The sequence below is a fragment of the Quercus suber genome, unplaced genomic scaffold (assembly GCF_002906115.3).
Source record: "Quercus suber isolate HL8 unplaced genomic scaffold, Cork oak 2.0 scaffold_234, whole genome shotgun sequence".
Lineage (NCBI taxonomy): Eukaryota > Viridiplantae > Streptophyta > Magnoliopsida > Fagales > Fagaceae > Quercus > Quercus suber.
Genome location: NW_027069691.1, coordinates 618,132 through 625,922, shown reverse-complemented (window position 1 = coordinate 625,922; position 7,791 = coordinate 618,132).

The window sequence follows — 7,791 nt, the reverse complement described above, 5'->3', positions numbered from 1 at the left end:
CAGTTTGGGCTTCAAGGTGTGTCCGGATCAAGGCCATAGGTCCAACAAGAACAAGGTCATGTATTGTTTCTCAAGGCTAGGGCCCAAGGAACAATGGGTCTGAGGCCTTGCCCCGTATAATAGCCCCCCCTTGATTTGTGCCCGAATCCCGGGAATGAATCAAGGATGACAAGCGCCAAAGACCTCTCAGGAAGCTCAGGAGTCAGTTACTAAACGAATGGGATGGTTATTAATGCACTCTCAAAAGGGGCGTTACGCCAGGCTGTCAGGACTAACCGCCATCATAACCTGATGGTTCGCGAACCGAGGCTGCACGTGTGGGGGTTGTAAAAAGAATTCCTAAAGATTTTCCCACCTCTCCACTCCATTAAATACTCCCATCCTATAAATAGTTCATGTTCCTTCTTCAGATTACTTTTTGCTTCCCCACTCTTCAAAATTTCTCTCTATCGAGCATTCTTCTCCCGTGCATAAATTCTTCAATCGAGATCACCCATTCCTAGAGCTCACAGTAAGTTTCTCTACTCCTTCCTCTTCCTTCAATTTTTTTCCTTTGCTTTAGAGTTTAAGAATGGGATTTTCTGATCTTCTGTCTACTAAGGCGTCTTTGGCTATCTTTAAAGAGGTTTTCAACATCCCTGGGAATGTGGATGTGGCTTATTGTCATGAGGGCAACATCACTCTCCATCGACGTTCTAGGTCCAACACTGTGTTTTTTCCTTTGATGGCTATCTTAGAGGGAGGGGTTAGGTTTCCCGTGGACCTTCTTTTACTTAGTACCCTTAGATTTTATGGTCTGTGTCCTGATCAACTTCCTCCCAATTTTTACCGAGTCGTAAGTTGCGTCAGTAGATTAAATTAGATATACGGCCTACAGTTAAACCACTATGACATAAAATTTATGTACATTTTGTGTGGCAATCTTTAGTCTAACTATTATTTAAAGGCTATTAAGGGGAAAATCTTGATGTTCCCAAATAGAATATGGGGTAGCCAAACCGAAACTCAACGATGGGCCCTTGAAATAAAGCCCAAAGGCTTTCGATGTTTTGTAAGTTCGCCCGAGTAAGAGATAGAGGCACCCTGACAAGAAGACAACAATAAAGCCCAATAAACGTGTTACTTTTGTTAGTTTGTTATATTATTAGTCCTTTTACAGCATCATAGTTCGAACCAGTCCTCCAACGGTAGGGTAATTTATATTCAATTATTAAATAAAGTTAATAAAGTAATAACTTCAGGAAATTCTTGTGTATTTTGTTCAATATGGTCCACAGTACTCTCAGCCATCATCACATTAATATGAAGAAAAAATTCCAAAAAGTCTCAAATACATTATAGCCTCCCATAGTAAAACAATAAGTAAATATTAGTGGCTGCATAGTAATGAAAAAAAAGTTATTTGGCATGGTATGAAGGGAGAGAGAGATCCCAGCTCAGTGCAGCAAGTATTAAACTAAGATTTCAGTGAGTATGTGCGCATAAGGCATGAATGAGGTAATGTGGACTGTTTTGAGTGAGTGTGATGGAATTAATATTGAGGTTAAGGCTTTAGTGAGTAGTGGGTTGTTTGTGACTAATTGGGAGGCATTTATGGGCTGTGGTTCTGCAAAAGAGGAAAGGAATGTCTGAGGCTAGGTGAGTGTGGGTTTACGGGAATGAGCTGTAGGCTTGAGGAGAGCTGAATTACAAGCAAAATGGCAAACAAATCAGAAAGTGTCAGAGAGAGTAGCTGTATGTTTGTGGGCTGAGGTGCTTATGCTTTTATAATGGATTTTAGAGAAGCATTAATTAACAAGAATCCAAAAAACGTAGGTTTGATTCAAGGGAGCAGGACAACTGAATTAATAACCTGGATTTGGCCTAAAAATGGGAGATTTGCTTTTCGAGCTATTTTGCTTCTTTGGGCAATATCACACATGGGTAGTATTTGGGGTAATCTTGTATTAAATGCCAAACTTCCTGAGATTGTGTTCAGCCAATGGGATTAAGGCAAGTATTAAGGAAGAATCCTAGTGCTGCAATTGAGATTTGGACCCTAGGAAGTAGAACTCAACACCCCAAGCCAGTGTCAAAGTTTAAGTCCACTTTAGAGGGTTTCGTTGAAGATCCCTTTATGCCCTGCAAACCACATGTTCCCAAATTTTCCCCTTTAGGATCCATGGGCTTGGTTCATGAACCAATTACAAACTATTTGGTTGAGGATTTTATGAGTCTTGGTCATGGCTTCCTTGAGTAATAACCAAAACTTGGAGAAGAAGGTATTTATTGCCCGCTAGCTTTTGCTGGATGTAGAACATTGAGGAAGATGATGGTGTCTTTCTGCCCATCAGCTTCCTGGCTGCTAGGAATAGTTATTAGCTACTGTTCTCAATAGAAAATGTGTTAAAATTCTACCATGACAGCCCCTTAGTTCATTCCTAGAGGTGTGGAGGAACCTTCCACTAGTGGTAGACTTGATTAGGCTGACTTGTTTCAGCTTAAATTTCTGATTTGCTGGGGACTTTTTTGGGTTAGAACTTTGCTCCATTTCAGCACTTTTAGTTGGGCCACATGGCGCTTTCTTTGCTTAGGCATGTTCCCTACTCCATGAGATTCTTGGGCCTACAAAATGGGCATTAAAGACATATTTTGCCATGGGTTTTTTACTCCTTGTGGGCTTTAGTTGTTAATAGAAATAAAATGAATCTATGATCTTTAATAAATATTTATGATAGATTTTGGGTATTAATTTAAATAACAACTTGTATAGTTTCTCATAATTTTTGCTATGGATTACTTTGTAAATGATATTTTTCTTTGGGGCCTTTTAAATAATGACCTCCAATATTTTTATTGAGAATAATATTTACCATGGGTTTTAAATAGAGGCAATATCCATAAATATGGTAACAACCACTATAATGAAATAATGTGATATTCTCATGAGTTTTTCTATAAATAATCATAATGGACATGTAGAATGAATAATTACCATGAGTTTTGGAAATAAATATTATGAATGTCGTGATGTAAGATAGATAACAAACATGAGTTTATAATATGATATGAAATAAATAAATGTCATGGGTCTAAGATAAATAATCATAACTTTCCATGGGTCTTTATAAGATGATGGCCATGGGTTTTGAGAATAGATAATTCATAAATTCCATGAGCTTATAATATTATTGTAATAGGTTTAAGAATCTAAGGTATTATTCATTATTGGACTTTTAAGTGAAATAACTATGATTTAGTATTTTGCTAAGTATTAATAACCTTGGGCTTTGTTTCAAAAATAAAAATAAAAATAACCTTGGGCTTTAGATAAAATAATGCCAAGTAGTTAGCTTGGGTTTTTAATAGTGCCAACGTAAGTTGGGTTTTTAATATTGCCAATGAGAACTGGACTTTGATATTGCTAATGCGAACTAGTCTTTAAATATTGCCAGCGAGAATTGGGTTTTGATATTGCCAATGAGAATTGGGCTTTGGATAAATAAATTACAATGGGTTTAAACCATAGGCTTTGATTATGGATTTGAATTCAATTGATAAAATTGTTTTGCCATGGATTTGAATCATGGGCTTTTCAAATATTGTCAAACATAAGTATTCTTGGGCTTTAAATAGAATAGGATGTGTGTATTGGGTTCATATGGTCGGTTTTGGGTTTAGCTAAATAATGATAATAAAATTGGATAAAATATGAGTTTTTAGGCTTTTTGTGATAGTTTATATCATGACCCAATTTAGATAATGAGATATGAAATATTTGTGATTAACATAATAATAGAGCAAAAAATATTTGGGAATACCCAATAACTTATTAGTGGTATTTGAAAATAAATAGGTGGTACTCAAATAAAATTAGGTGTAAAAAAAAAGTACCCTAACAAATGCTAGGGATGTACGAGTACGGCTTATTTCATACCTTCCCGATTCTAACAGAAACTCAGCGGGGGAATACGTTCAGGTGAGCGACAACTGGCTTGCCGATGAGCTCCCCTGCCCACTTTCGCCGCGTGAAGTTAGTCAGTACCGAGCACCTTTAATTCTTTTAATCATATTTTGCTTGTGATTATTTTGTTTAAACAGGCACTAACTAGTTTTTGTATTATTTTACTGCAGACAGCAGAAGATTTAGACTGGACATTAGAGTAGTGCATGTGAGAGACTTGAACTTCGTGCTCCAGTCTAAAATATTCGTGAACTCTGACGGGCAACTTCGAGCGTCACACCTTATACTCATTTGCATTCTCGTTTACACAACTTGGCAACCTTTTAGGCAAGTTTTGCTGGTGGACAACCCTTTGCTCTTGTATATAGACATGCGGCATGCCAACCTTCTTTCCCTCCAGTTAACTGTTGGTGAAGCTCAGGAGTTCAACCCCCGGTTTACTAGCGCAGAGTCTCTCGTACCGATAAGGGATGCTTTGGCTAATCTTGTATCTCAAAGTCGTAAAGTCCACGTACCCATCGAAGAGCCCAAACCTCCAGCTCGAATAGCCAAGCCAGTAGCAGCCGAGTCGATCAATTCCTCAGAAGCAGAGGCCGATCAAGGTGAAGAGATGGTAACTAAGCAAACAATGACCATTAACTGGTTCTTGCCCAGCACCCGTCCTGTAACTCAGCCACAATAGCCCCAAGGCAGGGATCAGACTCCTCTTCCTCCTGCTGGCCATACCAAAAAGAGGCAGGGCACTACCAAACAACTGCCCAGGGTTCCAAGCTATGCTCCCTCGAAGACCCCTCCCCGAGTATCTGGCGGGATCATAATTCGGGAGTCGACTAGTGGTTCTTGACTAACTGCCCAGGTCAGAACCAATGTGGCATCCTCCTTCCAGCCAGAGGTGGGTTGGCAAACCACCTTCAAACTTGGTAACGAGCCACTACCGATGTCGGCCAATGTACAGATATAGGCACAGGGCAAAGGAAGGCAAGTCACCCAGAGCTTGGTGCAGGGCCTCTTGTTGCCTAAAGACATTCACTTTTTCTCGAGCGAGACCGACGAGTCATTAGCTAAGCGGCTGTAGTGGCAAACCATAGTGGTAACTTACTATCCCATCCTTTTTCGTTTGTTTTAATGCATGTGTATTCGCTTTGCCTTCATACTTGTCATTGTCGCGTTATAAGGCCGTACAGCTGACCTACGTCATTGACGAAAGGTAAGGAGACTGCCGAGGACACCAAATAAGAAAAGTCTCTAAAAGACGTTGTGGTTGCCACAGTGAACGAGAAGGGCAAAGATGCTAAGGCCGCCAGAAGAAGGCGCAATCTACCGAGAAAGCTTGGTTAGTGGCGGAGAAAAAGTTGACAGAGATGGAGGTTAAGTTGAGGGGCACTGAGCTCAAATTGGTGAAGGCAGAAAGCTTGAACTTGGCCCAAGCCGATAAGATCGCTGACCTTAAAGCGGCCCTTGAATCCTGCGAGGAAAAGTGGTATAATGAAGGCTTTGCAGACGCTGAAAACTCTGTGAAGCCCATTGTCCATCAAGCCCAGCATCATGGGTTCGGGGAGGGGTGGTTGGCAACCTTGTAAGCAATGGGAGTAGCCGAGGATTCCCCACTTAGGAATCCTTAGCAAATTCCATACCCGACTCCTCCTCCCCTCGTACAGAGTCAAGTTGGTGGCGTTGACGAGGAGGATACCCTCAGCATGAGGGAGCTGGTGTGCGCAATTGACACTCACGTGGAGATGATTAATCTCAAGGTCACCAACAACCTCAATGCTGTCAAGGATGTACAAGCCTAGCCACTTCCCTCAGATCAGCCAACTGAGGACGCACCAGAACGACCAGCCAAGGACACAGCCCAACTCTTGCCCACAGATCCTTCAGTCTAATATTTGAACTTTAGCCTACCTTTGTCCTTTTACTTTCCTTGTGTTTAATTTTTCCTTTTATTTGCTTGGTTTGCCCACAGTCACCGGGTTGTGGTGACAGAACAATAGTTAAATTTTTATTTTCGTTTGCTTTGTTTGATTAGTCATCCAGATATGGTGATCGAACATTTACTTTAGCTATATCTATAAATGATTATCACATTGTCACTAAGTTATTTTTTATGCCATGCTTTGCCTTTTCATTCCCAATGACTGGGTAGCCTAATCAAGGCTTGTCTTTGACCGGTGATAAAGACTACTATTTCACTTGTCTTCGAAAAGATAAGCTAGACTGGACTGAAAAAGGTTGGTTATATCTAGAAAAAATTAGCACCAATCTCACGCCCACTCGGCAATAAAGATTGAATTTGACATATGAAAATGAATGCCAGGCTTCCGTTCTTAAGGAAACTAGGTGCTAGGTTCCCATCTATTAGGTGATTGGGCCTAGCCGAGAATGAGATTTTTGTCGTTAGGTAAATTTACTATAAGGTTTCCACCTACCCGGTGATTAGGATAGAACCGAGAAACAGGTTTTTTCCCTTAGAATAGTTTAATATAAGGTTTACATCTGTTAGGTGATTAGGATTGAACCGGAAGCAGGTTTTAGCCCTTAGAATAGTTTGATGTAAGGTTTCCACCTACTAGGTGACTAGGATCGAACTGGGAGCAGGTTTCAGCCCTTAGAATAATTTGATGTAAGGTTTCCATCTACTCAATGATTAGGATCGAACCAGGAGCAGACTTCAGCTCTTAGAATAATTTGATGTAAGGTTTCCATCTGCTCGATGATTAGGATCTAACCGAGAGTAGACTTCAGTCCTTAGAATAATTTGAGATTTAATTTCCTTTGCGTTTGTTGACCAGGGTTAAAAAGTTAATAATGATGGAGCCAAAAGTATGAATACACCTACATGGACAAACATTGCTCTCATATTACTTAATATTGTACACATATGACATTATACTCAACCCATACTCATACGCACTGATGGTCATTAGTAAAACTTCTTCAAATTGTGAACGTTCCATGGCCAGGGAAGTTGTCTTTCGTCCAAGTCTTTTAGATAGTATGCTCCCACGCTAGTGATGACAGTAACTCTAAGAGGCCTTTCCCAAGTTGGGGTTAACTTTCCTGCATTGACGTCTCGTGTATTTCCTACCAGCTTTCGAAGTACCAAGTCTCCAACATTGAATTCCCTCATCTTCATATCCCTGTTATACCTTCGGGCAAGCTTCTATTGATACTCCGCTAGTTGTATAGTAACCAATTCTCAGCACTCTTCTAACAGGTCCAGATGCTTCACCATTAATTCATCATTCTCGGTAGGGACAAATCCTGCAACCCGAGCACTATACAAATTCACCTCTACTGGTATAACTGCTTCTACTCGATACGTAAGAGAAAACGGAGTTTCTCCTGTAAATCGCCTGGGAGTAGTCCGATATGGCCACAAAACGTTAGGCAGCTCCTCGGCCCACTTACCCTTAGCGGCCTCCAATCTTTTCTTTAATCCACTTACAATTGCCTTGTTAGTGGCCTCAGCTTGACTGTTACTCTGCGGATACGCCAGGGTAGAATACCTGTTCTTGATACTGAGATCACTACAGAACTTGCAAATGGCTGCTATCGAACTGCAACCTGTTGTCAAATACTAGGGACTCCAACACTCCAAATCTTATTACTATGTTTCTCCACACGAACTTCTTAACATCTACGTCCTGGATATTAGCTAATGCCTCAGTCTCTGCCCATTTAGTGAAGTAGTCCACAACCACTAAAACAAACCTGCAATTGCCCATAACCTGATGGAATGGACCAACAATGTCTTGCCCCCACTATGCAAAGGACCATGGGCTACTGACAGGGTTCAGACTTCTTACTGGCTGATGGATCAAGAGGGCATGCTTTTGACACTGTTCACA